The sequence below is a fragment of the Oncorhynchus kisutch genome, linkage group LG18 (genome assembly GCF_002021735.2).
Source record: "Oncorhynchus kisutch isolate 150728-3 linkage group LG18, Okis_V2, whole genome shotgun sequence".
NCBI classification, from domain to species: Eukaryota; Metazoa; Chordata; class Actinopteri; order Salmoniformes; family Salmonidae; genus Oncorhynchus; species Oncorhynchus kisutch.
This window is the reverse complement of record NC_034191.2, coordinates 48,269,902-48,288,541: the sequence shown is the minus strand read 5'-3', so window position 1 is coordinate 48,288,541 and position 18,640 is coordinate 48,269,902. Positions and strand designations below refer to the sequence as shown.

The 18,640-nt window shown below is 46.5% G+C and overlaps 1 non-coding gene across 1 annotated transcript; it reads left to right on the top strand.

Moving 5' to 3' along the window:
* Positions 1-10,478: 10,478 nt before the first annotated feature.
* On the top strand, positions 10,479-10,533 carry LOC116354895 (U7 small nuclear RNA). Its single transcript, XR_004204105.1, has one exon. It is a non-coding gene; the product is annotated as a U7 small nuclear RNA (small nuclear RNA).
* The last annotated feature ends 8,107 nt before the right edge of the window (positions 10,534-18,640 follow it).

Below are 18,640 nucleotides of genomic sequence, written 5' to 3'. Positions count from 1 at the left end.
TGTGATTTCTAAGAAGATTTCAACCCACTTAACCCCAGCATTTGTCAAAGTTTTCACCATCATTGTAAAGCCCAAAGTTATTTTATTTCTATGAGAAAGTCCGTTCTGGAAATAATTATTTAATATAATAGGTGGTTCATTTTAAGGTTAAGTAACTCCTGTCCCTCATTTCAACCCTGTTACGTGAAGTGAACTCTTAACTATTACTTAAAAAATTTAAAAAATTCAAAAGAAACATTGAACATCTAATAGTTAAATCATCAGTGCAAAAGCAGGTGAGCTGGTTCTACTCTTTTGGCCCTTTTCTGGTGTTTTGTGGTGGGAAACTGAGCAGGTCGAGCATATCGCGTTAACCCATAGATAGAAATGTTTGAATTTTTTTTGTTAAATTGTGAAGCTTGTATTCAATTGCCCTGTTGCGCACAAAAACTTCCATTCCCCCTGTTTAGGTTTGCAAAGGGAGGGTATATGACGGTAACTTTCTAGTGGCCATTTTGGGTCATTCAGATTATCACAGGTGTCTGTAATTATCTCTGGCCCTTTGTGTGGTCTTATCACATGTAAAATATATGAAATGTTCAAATAAGTGATTTTTAAATTAAGCACAGTATGACAAAGCTGTCAAACATGAAGCTGTGTAAACCTTAGCCCTAGTTCAAACACTACTCTATCGCCGCACCAAACTAAAAAATAAGTCACTTTCTCTCTCGAAGAGCGGGGATAGAGTGCCGTCTGAAACCGTTACGTGCACCTTTTGTCAATACATTGCATTCAATGGGAAAATGTGTCACAGGGTTGGCATTTTTGTCAATACATTGCAGTCAATGAGAAAAGATGAGAGTCAACCAATTGTGTTATGGTTAGGGTTAGCAGTTAGGGGAAATAAAGGTTCAATAAATAAATAGGGTCAGACAGACAGGCAGGCAGGCAGGCAGGCAGGCAGGCAGGTAGGTAGGTAGGTAGGCAGGTAGGTAGGCAGACAGACAGTTTCAAGTATCAAGTCAATCTAAAATAATGTGACTGATATCCTCCTCGGGCTCCGAGTTTCTACATCTGCAAGATCATTGTGTACAAAAATTAATTAATTCTTAATTGGGTTAGGGTTGGTGTAGGGTTGATTAATCTAATGCTACACAAAGATAAATAACAAATGTTTTTATTCTACACTAATCCAATCAGATGGAGTAACAAAGCCTACCATCAGTAACACACTACGCCGCCAGGGACTCAAATCCTGCAGTGCCAGACGTGTCCCCCTGCTTAAGCCAGTACATGTCCAGGCCCGTCTGAAGTTTGCTAGAGAGCATTTGGATGATCCAGAAAAAGATTGGGAGAATGTCATATGGTCAGATGAAACCAAAATAAAACTTTTTGGTAAAAACTCAACTCGTCGTGTTTAGAAGACAAAGAATGCTGAGTTGCATCCAAAGAACACCATACCTACTGTGAAGCATGGGGGTGGAAACATCATGCTTTGGGGCTGTTTTTCTGCAAAGGGACCAGCACGACTGAGCCGTGTAAAGGAAAGAATGAATGGGGCCATGTATCGTGAGATTTTGAGTGAAAACCTCCTTCCATCAGCAAGGGCATTGAAGATGAAACGTGGCTGGGTCTTTCAGCATGACAATGATCCCAAACACACCGCCCGGGCAACGAAGGAGTGGCTTCGTAAGAAGCATTTCAAGGTCCTGGAGTGGCCTAGCCAGTCTCCAGATCTCAACCCCATAGAGAATCTTTGGAGGGAGTTGAAAGTCAGTGTTGCCCAGCAACAGCCCAAAAACATCACTACTCTAGAGGAGATCGGCATGGAGGAATGGGCCAAAATACCAGCAACAGTGTGTGAAAACGTTTGACCTCTATCATTGCCAACAAAGGGTATATAACAAAGTATTTAGAAACTTTTGTTATTGACCAAATACTTATTTTCCACCATAATTTGCAAATAAATTCATAAAAAATCCTACAATGTGATTTTCAGGATTTTTTCTCATTTTGTCTGTCATAGTTGAAGTGTACCTGTGATGAAAATTACAGGCCTCTCTCATCTTTTTAAGTGGGAGAACTTGCACAATTGGTGGCTGACTAAATAGTTTTTTGCCCCACTGTGTGTGTGTATATATATATATGTATATATATATATAAGTTGAATCTACATAAAGTTCTTCATACATGAGTTGTCATGCAGTCAATATGCTGTTCTGACCTTGTGTGCAAAGTCAAATGGCACGGACAAATCAATACGAACCAACTTCTGAAGTTGTTGAGTATTGTGAGGTTGACAGTGTTTTGATATGCAGTTGGGTAAACGGTTAACAGCACAAATGTTTTGCATGTTTATCCATGTAATGTATCAGAACAAGTTATCCTGATTATTATATATATATATATATATACAGTGCATTCAGAAAGTATTCAAACCCCTTGACTTTTTCCCCATTTTGTTACATTACAACCGTATTCTACAATGTATTAAATAAAACAATTCCTGATTCATCTACACACCCCACAATGAGAAAGCAAAATCAGTTTTTCAGAAATGTTTGCAAATTTCGAAATAAAATACCTTATTTACATAAGTATTCAGAGCCTTTGCTATGACACTTGAAATTAAGCTCAGGTGCATCCTGTTTCCATTGATCATACATGAGATGTTTCTAAACTTGATTGGAAATTATTTGGAAAAGCACACGCCTGTCTATATAAGGTTCCACAGTTGACAGTGCATGTCAAAAACCCAGCCTTGAGGTCAAAGCAATTGTCTGTAGAGCTTCGAGACAGGATTGTGGGAAGGGTACCAAAACATTTCTGCAGCATTGAAGGTCCCCAAGAACAGAGTGGCCTCCATCATTCTTAAATGGAAGAAGTTTGGAACCACCGAGACTCTGTCCCCAGCCAAACTGAGCAATCAGGGGAGAAGGGCCTTGGTTAGGGAGTTGACCAAGATCCCGATGGCCACTCTAACAGAGCTCAAGACTTCTTCTGTGGAGATGGGAGTGGTTACACGTGGCAACAGCTCTGGTGGACATTCATGCAGTCAGCATGCAAATTGTACGCTCCCTTAAAACTTGAGACATCTGTAGCATTGTGTTGTGTGACAAAACTGCACATTTTAGAATGGCCTTCTATTGTCCCCAGCACAAGGTGCACCTGTGTAATGATCATGCTGTTAACTCGGCTTCTTTATATGCCACACCTGTCTTGGCAAAGGAGAAATGCTCACTAACAAGGATGAGTTTTTTGGGAAAAATAAGATTTTTGTGAGTATTGAAAATGTCTGACATCTTTTATTTAGTCTCATGAAACATGAGACCAACACTTTACATGATGCATTTATATTTTTTTCGGTATATATACACAGTACTATAGGCTACAGTACGATACAAAATACAGTATCCAGTGGCACACTGACTCACCTAACGATGAAGATGAAGCCATGACTGGCCGACTCGCAATAGCATATCTCAAGATGAGCTACTTTGAAAAATAGTACTGCTGTTCGCAAAAAAATGGAAGTTGTAGTGAAATTTTTGGTTCTACAGACAGATTAATCTTCTCTTTTCAGCGGTAGGCATTTTCTTTCCATACTGTACATTTTCCTCGCAATTGTACAGCCGCAACCAACCATAGAAATATAATCCATAGATGGCAGTTCCCATTCAAGTCAGGGCTGGCAGACATTGCCAGTGTACCCATGAGCTTAACACTGAAATTGCCAGCGTAAGAGGTTCCAAAACCATTCTATGGATTATATGTCTATGGCCACGACGCAGCAAGCTCTATGTTTGGTGCACACACTGTCAAATTGTGGCCTTCCCGACTAGGCAAACGGTAACTGCCAAGATTGAGGAAACACTTGAATAAATGAGGGATACAAATTTTATGTTATGGTGTGTGGGGGGGCATTTTCCCGGCATGGTTTAGGTCAACTTGTAGAATCTATGCCAAGGCGCATTGAAGCTGTTCTGGTAGCTCGTGGTGGCCCAAAACCCTTTTAAGACACTTTATGTTGGTGTTTCCTGTATGCATGCACTTGTGATAAAAAATATAATCCAGTCATTTTTTTTAAACTATTGATCCTCTGTGGTTAAATTAAAAACTATTAAATAACAACGTAATTGTTTTTTGTTCATTTTCTGACTCATGGGCCCCCTGTGGGCTTGGACCCAGCCCCCAAAATATGAATCAGTTACCCAATCAAGGGAGGGCCCCCAATTACCCACATGGGTCCCCTGCCTCTTCTCCTCCCCCATCTGACAATTACAGTAGCAGAGCTGCAGCAGTCTGTCTGTCTCTCTCATGAATGTATGTCTCTGTCTGTCTATCTGTCTACCTACCTGCCTGTCTTGTCTGGTTTCTCTAACACTGTCTGTCTGTCTGTCTGGCTATCTGTCTGGCTGGCTGTGAATGTATATGTCTGTCTGTCTGTGAATGTATATGGCTGTCTGTCTGTCTGTGAATGTATATGGCTGTCTGTCTGTCTGTGAATGTATATGGCTGTCTGTCTGTCTGTGAATGTATATGGCTGTCTGTCTGTCTGTGAATGTATATGGCTGTCTGTGAATGTATATGGGTGTCTGTGAATATATATGGCTGGCTGGCTGGCTGGCTGGCTGGCTGGCTGGCTGGCTGGCTGGCTGGCTGGCTGGCTGGCTGGCTGGCTGGCTGGCTGGCTGGCTGGCTGGCTGGCTGGCTGGCTGGCTGGCTGGCTGGCTGGCTGGCTGGCTGGCTGGCTGGCTGGCTGGCTGGCTGGCTGGCTGGCTGGCTGGCTGGCTGGCTGGCTGGCTGGCTGGCTGGCTGGCTGGCTGGCTGGCTGGCTGGCTGGCTGGCTGGCTGGCTGGCTGGCTGGCTGGCTGGCTGGCTGGCCTGGCTGGCTGGCTGGCTGGCTGGCTGGCTGGCTGGCTGGCTGGCTGGCTGGCTGGCTGGCTGGCTGGCTGGCTGGCTGGCTGGCTGGCTGGCTGGCTGGCTGGCTGGCTGGCTGGCTGGCTGGCTGGCTGGCTGGCTGGCTGGCTGGCTGGCTGGCTGGCTGGCTGGCTGCTGGCTGGCTGGCTGGCTGTCTGGCTGTCTGTCTGTCTGTCTGTCTGTCTGTCTGTCTGTCTGTCTGTCTGTCTGTCTGTCTGTCTGTCTGTCTGTCTGTCTGTCTGTCTGTCTGTCTGTCTGTCTGTCTGTCTGTCTGTCTGTCTGTCTGTCTGTCTGTCTGTCTGTCTGTCTGTCTGTCTGTCTGTCTGTCTGTCTGTCTGTCTGTCTGTCTGTCTGTCTGTCTGTCTGTCTGTCTGTCTGTCTGTCTGTCTGTCTGTCTGTCTGTCTGTCTGTCTGTCTGTCTGTCTGTCTGTCTGTCTGTCTGTCTGTCTGTCTGTCTGTCTGTCTGTCTGTCTGTCTGTCTGTCTGTCTGTCTGTCTGTCTGTCTGTCTGTCTGTCTGTCTGTCTGTCTGTCTGTCTGTCTGTCTGTCTGTCTGTCTGTCTGTCTGTCTGTCTGTCTGTCTGTCTGTCTGTCTGTCTGTCTGTCTGTCTGTCTGTCTGTCTGTCTGTCTGTCTGTCTGTCTGTCTGTCTGTCTGTCTGTCTGTCTGTCTGTCTGTCTGTCTGTCTGTCTGTCTGTCTGTCTGTCTGTCTGTCTGTCTGTCTGTCTGTCTGTCTGTCTGTCTGGGAATGTATATGGCTGTCTGTCTGGGAATGTTTATGGCTGTCTGGGAATGTATATGGCTGTCTGTCTGTCTGTCTGGGAATGTATATGGCTGTCTGTCTGTCTGGGAATGTATATGGCTGTCTGTCTGTCTGTCTGTGTGCTAATCCTTAGTCTTGGGCCATGGCAGGAACAGGGTTGTGTGTAGTTTGTGGTAGGGCTGGCTGCTGTGCTGCGTGGCCTGTCAGCTGCCTCCTAATCCCTCTCCAGCACTCTCCTCTCCTCGCAGTCATCCACCCAACCCCTTGACCTCGGCTAGTGAGGTCTAACTAACTAAGCCCTCTCCCCCTGGTACTCTCCTGCCACCTAAAGCACGGAGCCAGAACCAGAGTACCACAGCCTAGGTGGCTGGCATCCCTGCCTTGAACAGCAGCCTGCCCTGAAGGATCACCTCTCCTCCCTGTCGGAATAATAGTGGTGCGGAGTATACGAAAGGTAAACATATCGGCTTTGCGAGTATTCATTTGAGCTACTCTGCCACGTGATGCACGAAGCGCAGTAAAAGTTTTAACACCTCTCATCACTTTTGATGACTTTCCGATGTGTTATTGCCCATTATCATATGATATTATTGTGTTTGCATAGCATTGCATTGCACAACAACACAGAAAATGCACTGCATGGTCTTCCCCTATCGAATACTCCCATGTCGTCGTTGGTTGTTCCTTGAAACCCCTTCTCTCAATTCAAATGCATCGCTCGCCTAATAGGAGCTGTCACTTTATGCGGATATTTACCCGGGACTGTGTGTCGCTATGAGGAGCGTAGGTGTTCACTCTGGGGCCCACATGTAATGAATGCGAAAACAATGAGACACCCAGTGGCTCCCTTTCTCCATGAGCCGACCTGGGTCTGATTCGCCTTAGCAAGTGGGACAGAGACCCAAAACAAAGCTGAATGAGGGGTTCAGAGGTCAGGCACCAAGCCCCGCTAACAGGACCATTTCTCCAGTTTGGGCTTCCGAATAGGAAGAAGACACAGAGGCCCAGAGACAATGGGATAAAAGGGACCCTCTAAAACCATTATGTTCTGAGGAAGTGATGGCCGTGAATGATGACTGAGTGAATAGGGACTGTTGAGGTGGGAGGTTGGTTCCATTAAGGGCCGTGGACACTCCATTATGGCAACACGGGGAGGTGGTATTGAGGTGGGACATTTTCCCTATTAGGCCTCTTTCTTCACAACACTCTGTCCTCTTGGAGATAGGGACGCGTTAGATTCAAGCCCTTCAGATCTCCCCTCGGGACACTTGGAATGTTATTTATATTTTTCATAATTAATAAACAATACTTTCTTTCTAAATGCAGAAAATCCAATGCTTCTATGTCAAACAGTTTTGTTACATTTCAATCTTCTGTGATGTACTTAAAGTGTAATGTTGGGATGCAAACTCAAAATTGAATACATTTTAACTCTATATCTTGGTACAGGGGTCTTCTTTTTTTTAAGCCCATAACCATGTGTGTGAGGTGTATAATTTTGTTTCAAAGTAGATTGGAAACACTCTGTGTGACCCTGTTCTAGCCGTACAATGTTATACAATCTTATTCATTATGATCTAAAAAGAGAAACTGATCAGCACTCCTACTCTGAGATGCTTTTTGAATACAGGGCCCAGAACTCTGAGTTGATACAGTGCCTTGCGAAAGTATTCGGCCCCCTTGAACTTTGCGACCTTTTGCCACATTTCAGGCTTCAAACATAAAGATATAAAACTGTATTTTTTTTGTGAAGGATCAACAACAAGTGGGACACAATCATGAAGTGGAACAACATTTATTGGATATTTCAAACTTTTTTAACAAATCAAAAACTGAAAAATTGGGCGTGCAAAATTATTCAGCCCCCTTTAAGTTAATACTTTGTAGCGCCACCTTTTGCTGCGATTACAGCTGTAAGTCTCTTGGGGTATGTCTCTATCAGTTTTGCACATCGAGAGACTGAAATTTTTTCCCATTCCTCCTTGCAAAACAGCTCGAGCTCAGTGAGGTTGAATGGAGAGCATTTGTGAACAGCAGTTTTCAGTTCTTTCCACAGATTCTCAATTGGATTCAGGTCTGGACTTTGACTTGGCCATTCTAACACCTGGATATGTTTATTTTTGAACCATTCCATTGTAGATTTTGCTTTATGTTTTGGATCATTGTCTTGTTGGAAGACAAATCTCCGTCCCAGTCTCAGGTCTTTTGCAGACTCCATCAGGTGTTCTTCCAGAATGGTCCTGTATTTGGCTCCATCCATCTTCCCATCAATTTGAACCATCTTCCCTGTCCCTGCTGAAGAAAAGCAGGCCCAAACCATGATGCTGCCACCACCATGTTTGACAGTGGGGATAAAGTGTTCAGGGTGATGAGCTGTGTTGCTTTTACGCCAAACATAACGTTTTGCATTGTTGCCAAAAAGTTCAATTTTGGTTTCATCTGACCAGAGCACCTTCTTCCACATGTTTGGTGTGTCTCCCAGGTGGTTTGTGGCAAACTTTAAACAACACTTTTTATGGATATCTTGAAGAAATGGCTTTCTTCTTGCCACTCTTCCATAAAGGCCAGATTTGTGCAATATACGACTGATTGTTGTCCTATGGACAGAGTCTCCCACCTCAGCTGTAGATCTCTGCAGTTCATCCAGAGTGATCATGGGCCTCTTGGCTGCATCTCTGATCAGTCTTCTCCTTGTATGAGCTGAAAGTTTAGAGGGACGGCCAGGTCTTGGTAGATTTGCAGTGGTCTGATACTCCTTCCATTTCAATATTATCGCTTGCACAGTGCTCCTTGGGATGTTTAAAGCTTGGGAAATGTAAACTTTCAACTTCTTCACAACAGTATCTCGGACCTGCCTGGTGTGTTCCTTGTTCTTCATGATGCTCTCTGCGCTTTTAACGGACCTCTGAGACTATCACAGTGCAGGTGCATTTATACGGAGACTTGATTACACACAGGTGGATTGTATTTATCATCATTAGTCATTTAGGTCAACATTGGATCATTCAGAGATCCTCACTGAACTTCTGGAGAGAGTTTGCTGCACTGAAAGTAAAGGGGCTGAATAATTTTGCACGCCCAATTTTTCAGTTTTTGATTTGTTAAAAGTTTGAAATATACAATAAATGTCGTTCCACTTCATGATTGTGTCCCACTTGTGTTGTTGATTCTTCACAAAAACATACAGTTTTATATCTTTATGTTTGAAGCCTGAAATGTGGCAAAAGGTCGCAAAGTTCAAGGGGGCCGAATACTTTCGCAAGGCACTGTAAATGTGATTGTGTGTAATCTTGTCGATTCAGATGGTGTTCCACACAATGTCTAGACCCTAATAGACTGTTTCACTGAACTCCAAAGAAGGTTGCCACATGTTTCGGAGCACTTTAAAGCTACGCTCCACAGCTTGTCTGTGACTCGCTGAGAGTCTTCTATGCGAAGGAAGAAGAGGTCTCTAGATATGCTCAACAGAGTTTCTTCTTTCTTTAACCAAAGAAAATGTGTCCGTCGGGCCCAAAAAAACACACTCCACACTGTGTCATGGGGATTTAGTGATAAAAGGTGATTATATTCACATCAGGGGAATTTAGCGTGTGTCAGCCTATTGTCAGCCTATTTGCAACACACCTCCATGTAATTGCATTTCCATTTTCATGTGTTGCACTTACTTTCAGTAGTGTCTATGAATCACTTGATTATGAAGGCATAAATGTATGAAAGGGGTGTTAACTCTGGTGTCCTGACTAAATTCCCAATCTGGCCTTCATACCATCATGACCATCTAATCATCCCCAGCATCCAATTGTCTTATTCATCCCCCTTCCTCTCCCCTGTAACTATTCCCCAGGTCGTCGCTGTAAATGAGAATGTGTTCTCAGTCAACTTACCCGGTAAAATAAAGGTTGAATAAAAATATTTAAAAAATGTAGTTCTGTCCTTGTGATGTACTTGTCTATTAATGTTATGTATTATATGTTTTATGATTTTTGTGGACCCCAGGAAGAGTAGCTGCTTTAGTTTAGCAGTAGCTAATGAGGAACCGAATACAATAAAAGAAAAAGATACAAATGAACGTGAAAAACTTTAATGTGAAAAAAGATTCATGAGCAATTTCACAATTTTTCAGCAATTTTACTTTCTCACATGTTAAAAGCCTTTGTCGAAATGTTGCATCCCCAATGTTGCCACGTTTCACATAAAGTCATGTGCTCAAATGTGTAGTTTCATATATTCATGTTGAAATGTTGCTTCTCCATGTTGTCACATTTATTTCACATGAGACCATGTTTTCACATGTGTAGTTTCATGTTATCACATGTTGCTTTTACATGTTGTCACGTTATCACATTAACTTCACGTAAGATTATTACATGTGAAATTCATGTTTTTTTTCTGTAAGGAGTATGATATGTTGTTGTCTCTTCACTGTGCAGTGAAAGTGACTTGAAAATGCCATGATGCATTGCGAGCTGTAGTGTGCATAATCTCTCGTAATGTGAGTCTTGTTATACCAATGGCCCTTGCTCCAAGCATGAGAGAGAAATGGAATCACAGTCCACAGCTTCTACACGTTGGAATCAGGATTTATCTAATCAGAGCATCACCATTGAAACTCATCTCCAGGCGAAACACACATTCTGTCTACCAGTCAGCAGAGATTCCTGCTGTTAGCATATTCCAATTTGCGCCACCCATAAGTGAGCGACCTACATGCCAAGTATAGACCATATATTGAGTTCCCTACAGGTTATAGAGAAGAGCAGAAGTGTGGAACTCTCCGCTCAGAACCCAGTCCTACTTACCTACTTACCTACAGTTTATGGAACATTGTCTCTTTTAGTATTTCTCTAGTAGGTTTCCTCAAGGAGAAAGCCGTCCACTTCTACGTCAAAGATTATAAAACAAAGAAATGCACAGTAGAAAATGACAGACAGGAGCAAGTGCTGCTGTTCAGTCAATTGAGTACAACCTCACATTAGAGTAAAATATCAAGGATGTCGGTAGACGTCTAATGCTGCCCTTATTGAAAGCACTATAACTGCCTTTGCTTATTAAATAAATTATTATTTATTTATTGTTTACACTCTCATTAAAGGAGAAGTTAACTTTTTTACAACCAAATTTGTATTTTGGATGTAAACGGTATGTTATTGAAGTGTCCAGACACTTTTTTGCAATTTGACTTGTTTTTCAGAAACTGACTCCAACCAGTGATTGACTTCCTCATCCCCGTTCTGCAGGAATGGGGCTAAAATATAAAAATGAACAAAAGCTCCTGAAACGGCAGGGTAGCCTAGTGGTTAGAGCGTTTGACTAGTAATTGGAACAAGAGCGTACAGGTCACAGTGGTGGGTAATATATGGGGCTTTGGTGACAAAACGGATGGCACTGTGATAGACTGCATCCAATTTGTTGAGTAGGGTGTTATTTTATCGCTGAAGTCAAGGATCGGTAGGGTGGTCAGTTTTACGAGGGTATGTTTGGCAGCATGAGTGAAGGATGCTTTGTTGCGATATAGAAGCCGATTCTAGATTTAATTTTGGATTGGGGATGCTTAATGTGAGCCTGTAAGGAGAGTTTTACAGTCTACCAGACACCTAGGTATTTGTAGTTGTACACATATTCTAAGTCAGAACCGTCCAGAGTAGTGATGCTGGACGAGCGGGCAGGTGCGGGCAGGGATTGGTTGAAGAGCATGCACTTAGTTTTACTTGCATTTAAGAGCAGTTGGAGGCCACAGAAGGAGAGTTGTATGGCATTGAAGCTCGTCTTTAGGTTAGTTAACACAGTGTCCAAAGAAGGGCCAGAAGTATACAGAATTGTGTTGTAGAGGTGGATCAGAGAATCACCAGCAGCGAGAGCGACATCATTGATGTATACAGAGAAGAGAGTTGGCCCGAGAATTGTGGCACCCCCATAGAGACTAGAGGTCCGGACAACAGGCCCTCAGATTTGACACACTGAACTCTATCAGAGAAGTAGTTGCTGAACCAGGCGAGGCAATAATTTGAGAAACCAAGGCTGTTGAGTCTGCTAATAAGAATGTGGTGATTGACAGAGTCGAATGCCTTGGCCAGGTTGATGAATACGGCTGCACAGTAATGTCTTTTATCGATGGCGGTTATGATATTGTTTAGGACCTTGAGCGTAGCTGAGGTGCACCCATGACCAGCTCTGAAACCAGATTGCATAGCGGAGAAGGTACGGTGGGATTCAAAATGGTCGGTAATCTGTTTGTTGACTTGACTATCGAAGACCTTAGAAAGGCAGGGTAGGATAGATACAGGTCTGTAGCAATTTGGGTCTAGAGTGTCTCCCCCTTTGAAGAGGAGGATGACAGCGGCAGCTTTCCAATCAATCTCAGATGATATGAAAGAGAGGTTTAAAAGAGGTTGAAATCATGTCCAACCAATTGGAGGATGATCAAGGATGATCAATGTAAACAGGATGCACCTGAGCTCAATTTTGAATACTTAAGGTATTAAATAAGGTATTTCTAAAAACCTGTTTTCACTTTGTCATTATTGGGTATTGTGTGTAGATTGATGAGTAAAACAAATAGTTTTATGCATTTTAGAGTAAGGCTGTAACAAACAAAGTCAAGGGGTCTGAATACTTTCCGAATGCACTGTATGTATGAACATAAAACTTATATCCTTTAAATTCTGCGATAGTAAACTTGAACAATATCATTTGTATACCATTTTCTTTCTTGATGGCATCCTGGCTTGTGGAGAAATGTCAACGTGTCACATTTCTGGGAGGCTGTTAAGTTGAATTGAGCAACACGGCCTAACCTTTTACCAAAACCATTCACCAATCATCTATTTATAAAGAAGCCCACAAAGGTCAAGTGACAGGGCTAGGGAGAGAGATTATTTGAAATTAAATGAGGATTGGTGGATTCCACTAGCATCACCTTGATTTGTGTCCACTCAGCATCTTGCTCAGAGACTGGGCTGCTTGCCAGTGACGTAATGGGATAACTATGCAGCAAGGCAACAGACCCTCACTGTGTGTATATCTCTACCTGTTCTCCACTGTCTTCAAATCCTGTAATATGTGTGTTTGTGTTTCTCTCTCCGCTAAGACACAGTCAACTTGGAGACCCTCAAGACGACAAATTACACACAAGGAAAAGTGCTCTTCCAACCCAACAGAGACAAGAATTTCCACGTCCACATGTCCTAAAGTAGAATAGTCACCAGAATGTCTATGCATCCCTAGATGCCAGTGGCCAACCGTGACTATTGGACCTAGGACTTCAGTGGGGATAAATAATTACAACAGTGGCACATCAACGTTGACAGGTGTAACGGCGTTCTTCGTTTGTTGAAAGAGAGTCGGACCGAAATGCAGCGTGGTGGTTACTCATGTTTTTAATGAAAAAAAGTGACGGTACATGAAATAACGATAAATACAAAAAAACAACAAACGGAACGTGAAACCTAATACAGCCTATCTGGTGAACACTACACAGAGACAGGAACAATCACCCACAAAAGACAAAGCATAACTCAGGCTACCTAAATACGGTTCCCAATCAGAGGCAACGAGAATCACCTGACAGCTGATTGAGAACCGCCTCAGGCAGCCAAGCCTATACAACACCCCTAATCAGCCGCGATCCCAAATACAACAAACCCCAATACGAAATACAACACGTAAACCCCTGTCACACCCTGGCCTGACCAAATATATAACGAAAACACAAAACACTAAGACCAAGGCGTGACAGAACCCCCCCCCCCCAAGGTGCGGACTCCCGGACGCACCTCAAAACCAAAGGGAGGGTCCGGGTGGGCGTCTGTCATTGGTGGCGGCTCCGGCTCGGGACGTGGACCCCACTTCATTAATGTCCTCGTTCCTCCCCTTCGCGTCCTGGGATAATCCACCCTCGCCGCCGACCATGGCCTAATAGTCCTCACCCACAACCCCATAGAACTAAGGAGCAGCTCGTGACTGAGGGGCATCTCGGGACTGAGGGACAGCTCGGGACTGAGGGGCAGCTCGGGACTGAGGGGCAGCTCGGGACTGAGGGGCAGCTCGGGACTGAGGCAGCTCGGGACTGAGGGGCAGCTCGGGACTGAGAGGCAGCCCGGAACTGAGGGGCAGCCCGGAACTGAGGGGCAGCCCGGAACTGAGGGGCAGCCCGGAACTGAGGGGAAGCCCAGTACTGAGAGGAAGCCCAGTACTGAGAGGAAGCCCAGTACTGAGAGGAAGCCCAGTACTGAGATGAAGTTCATGTAGGTAGTAGGCTCCGGTAAATCCTGGCTGATTGGCGGATCTGGAAGATTCAGGTTGACTAGCAGATCTGGAAGATTCTGGTTGACTGGCGGATCTAGCTGCTCTATGCAGACTGACAGCTCTGACTGCTCCATGCAGGCTGACAGCTCCTTGCAGACTGGCAGCTCCTTGCAGACTGGCAGCTCCTTGCAAACTGGCAGCTCCTTGCAGACTGGCAGCTCCTTGCAGACTGACAGCTCCTTGCAGACTGACAGTTCCCTGCAGACTGGCAGCTCCTTGCAGGCTGACAGCTCCTTGCAGACTGGCAGCTCCTTGCAGACTGGCAGCTCCTTGCAGACTGGCAGCTCCATGCAGACTGACAGCTCCTTGCAGACTGGCAGCTCCTTGCAGACTGGCAGCTCCTTGCAGACTGACAGCTCTGGCTGCTTCATGCAGACTGACAGCTCCTTACAGACTGGCAGCTCCTTGCAGACTGGCAGCTCCTTGCAGACTGACAGCTCCTTGCAGACTGGCAGCTCCTTGCAGACTGACAGCTCCTTGCAGACTGGCAGCTCCTTGCAGACTGACAGCTCTGGCTGCTTCATGCAGACTGACAGCTCCTTGCAGACTGGCAGCTCAGGCTGCTTCAAACAGGCAGGAGCCTCCGGCAGCGCAGGAGAGGAGGAAAACGCTGGCTGCGCTGAACAAGCGGGAGACTCCGACAGCGCAGGAGGGAAGGAAGGCTCTGGCTGTGCTGAACAGGCGGGAGACTCCGACAGAGCAGGAGAGGCGAGGCGCACTGTAGGCCTGATGCGTGGTGCGGGCACTGGTGATACTGGAGCGAGGACACGCACAGGAAGCCTGGTGCGGGGAGCTGCTACCGGAGGACTGGTGTGTGGAGGTGGCACAGGATTGTGCAAGGCTAGGGATGTGCACAGGAGGCCTGGTGCGTGAGGCTGGCACCAACTTCACCAGCCGACTAACACGCACCTCAGGACGAGTATGGAGCGCTAACTCAGGTGCCATCAAATCCCCGACACGATCCGTCGGACGAATATGATATCTATAGCACCAAGCTAGCAACTCCCTCATTACTCTCCACTCCACTTTCCCCATTAACTCCTTCACAGTCTCATCTTCGCTCACCTCTAACACCGGCTCTGGTTCTGGTCTCCTCCTTGGCTCCTCACGATAAACAAGGAGAGTTGGCTCAGGTCTGACACCTGACTCAGCCACTCTCCCTCTGAGCCCCCCCCCCCCCAATACATTTTTGGGGCTGCTTTTCGGGCTTCGCTCTGCGCCGCCGTGTCTTTCTTTTCTCCAACTCCATTCGCATATAGCCTTCTTCGCACTGCTCTAGCGAATCCCATGCGGGCTCCTGCACTCTCTCTGGGTCGGCCGCCCACCTGTCGATTTCCTCCCACGTCGTATACTCCATGCCATCCAATACGTCTTCCCCTGTCCATTCCTCCTTTCGCTTTTCCTGCCGTCGCTGTAACGGCGTTCTTCGTTTGTTGAAAGAGAGTCAGACCGAAATGCAGCGTGGTGGTTACTCATGTTTTTAATGAAAAAAAGTGACGGTACATGAAATAACGATAAATACAAAAAAACAACAAACGGAACGTGAAACCTAATACAGCCTATCTGGTGAACACTACACAGAGACAGGAACAATCACCCACAAAAGACAAAGCGAAACTCAGGCTACCTAAATACGGTTCCCAATCAGAGGCAACGAGAATCACCTGACAGCTGATTGAGAACCGCCTCAGGCAGCCAAGCCTATACAACACCCCTAATCAGCCGCGATCCCAAATACAACAAACCCCAATACGAAATACAACACCTAAACCCCTGTCACACCCTGGCCTGACCAAATATATAACGAAAACACAAAACACTAAGACCAAGGCGTGACAACAGGCTCCTGGTGCTGAAAGGACAGCGACTGTAACGTGCACACGCCGTGTACGAAAGAACAACTATTACTTCCCATTGCAAACATATTTTATCACGTTCAGCACGCAAAGTAACCGGTGATCTAAAGTTTAAATGCAACAATGTTTCACATGCATTATTTTCAAATAGATAGCTAACAACAAGCGAGCTGCAAAAAAAAGGTGTCAGTCATCAAATGATGATCTGAAAATGTACTTATTAATGTTTAAAGCTAATCTTGAAGGACGATGTTAACGAATTAGCAAAAACATCATATGGCTTGCAGTCGCCTCACACTACAACACAAGCTAGCAAGATTGTGGGAAAACTAGGCTTCTGCTCACGCTCTCAGGATTAAGTATGGTAAATAAACGTATTTTACTCAACATATATTAAATTCAATACAAAACAGAGCCCACAATAACGGACCTTCCTACATAGACACAATCACTCACAAACAAATATGGGGGAACAGAAGGTTAAATAATGAACAGGTGATTGGGGGATTGAAACCAGGTGTGTAAGACAAAGACAAGACAAATTGAAAATGAAAAGTGGATCGGCGATGGCTAGGAGGCTGGTGACGTCGACTGCCGAACGCCGCCCGAACAAGGAAAGGGACCGACTTCGGCGGAAGTCGTGACAGTACCCCCTTGACTCGCGGCTCTGGCAGCGTGCCGACACCAACCTCGGGGACGACCCAGAGGACAAGGCGCAGGGCGATCCGGATGGAGACAGTGGAACTCCCACAGCAACAAAGGGTCCAAGACGTCCTCCACCGGCACCCAGCATCTCTCCTCCGGACCGTACCTCTCCCACTCCACAAGGTACTGAAGGCCAGAATATGCCGGGGCCCCCTCGATGTCCAGGGGGGGCGGAGGAACCTCCCGCACCTCACACTCCTGGAGTGGACCAGCCACCACCGGCCTGAGGAGAGACACATGGATTAATACGGTAATCTGGGGGAAGCTGTAACCTTTAGCATACCTCGTTCAGGCTCCTCAGGACTCAGCCCCACAAACCGCGGACCCAGCTTCCGGCAGGGCAGGCGCAGTGGCAGGTTTCGGGTCGAAAGCCAGACCAGGTCCCCCGGTGCGAACACCGGGTCCTCACTGTGGTGGCGGTCGGCGCTTGCCTTCTGCCGCCTCACGGCCCGTTGCAGGTACACATGGGTCGCGTCCCAGGTCTCCTCCAAGTGCTTAAACCATTTGTCCACCGCAGGAGCTTCGATATGGCTCTGATGCCGCGGTGCCAGAACCGGCTGATACCCCAGTACGCATTGGAAAGGAGAGAGGTTAGTGGAGGAGTGGCGGAGTGAGTTTTGGGCCACCTCTGAACGCCGGCCTCTCCCCCGGCCGGTCCTGACAATATGACCGTAGAAACCTACCCACATCCTGATTTACTCTCTCCACCTGCCCGTTACTCTCGGGGTGAAAACCTGAGGTGAGGCTGACCGAGAACCCCAGACGTTCCATGAACGCTCTCCAGACCCTGGACGTGAACTGGGGACCCCGATCAGAGACTATACCCTCAGGCACCCCGTAGTGCCAGAAGACGTGTGTGAACATGTGTGAACAGGGCCTCCACAGTCTCCCCGTAGGGAGATCGGGCAAAGGGAGGAGACGGCAGAACTTTAAAAAACGATCCACAACGACCAGGATTGTGGTGTTGCCCTGTGATGGAGGAAGATCTGTCAGGAAGTCCACCGACAGGTGCGACCACGGCCATGTGGAACGGGTAGGGGTAGTAACTTCCCTCTGGGCAGGTGCCTGGGAGCCTTGCAGTGGGCGCAACCTTGGCCAAGGTGGACTACCAGTACTTCCCAGGGTGACGTGTGGGCCCAATAGATCAAACGGTCGCGGACAGCAGACGGAACGTACAGGCCCCCAGCTGGACACTGGGGGGAATGGACTCTGTGTGTAATGCCCGCTCTATGTCTGCATCCAAATTCCACACCACCGGTGCCACCAGGCAAGAGGCCAGAAGTATGGGAGTGTGATCCATGGACCGCTCCTCTGTGTCATGCATCCGGGACAGTGCGTCTGCCTTAGCGTTCTGGGAACCTGGTCTGTAGGACAGAGTGAAAACAAAATGGGTAAAAACATGGCCCACCTTGCCTGGCGAGGATTTAGTCTCCTCGCTGCCCGGATGTACTCCAGGTTACGGTGGTCAGTCCAGATGAGAAAAGGGTGTTTAGCCCCCCTCAAGCCAATGTCTCCATGCCTTCAGAGCCTTGACAACAGCAAACAGCTCCCGGTCCCCCACATCTTCGAAAAGAAAGCACAGGGGCAGAGCTTTGGTGGCGTGCCCGAGCGCTGAGAGAGCACGGCTCCTATCCCAGCCTCGGACGCGTCCACCTCCACTATGAACGCCAAAGAGGGATCCGGATGAGCAAACACAGGAGCAGAGGTAAACAGAGCCTTCAGGTGACCAAAAGCCCTGTCTGCCACAGCCGACCACTGCAGCCATACCGGTCCCCCTTCAGCAGTGAGGTAATGGGAGCTGGTACCTGACCAAAACCCTGGATAAACCTCCGGTAGTAGTTGGAAAACCCTAGAAACCGCTGCACTTCCTTTTCCGTGGTGGAAGTCGGACAATTACGCACGGCTGAAATGCGGTCACTCTCCATCTCCACCCCTGAAGTGGGAATGCGGTACCCTAGGAAGGAGACGGACTGTTGGAAGAACAGACATTACTCAGCCTTGACGTACAGGTTATGCTCCAACAGTCAACCAAGCACCCTGTGGACCAGGGACACATGCTCGGTGCGTATAGCGGAGCGTATCAGAATGTCGTCGATATATAACACTACACCCTGCC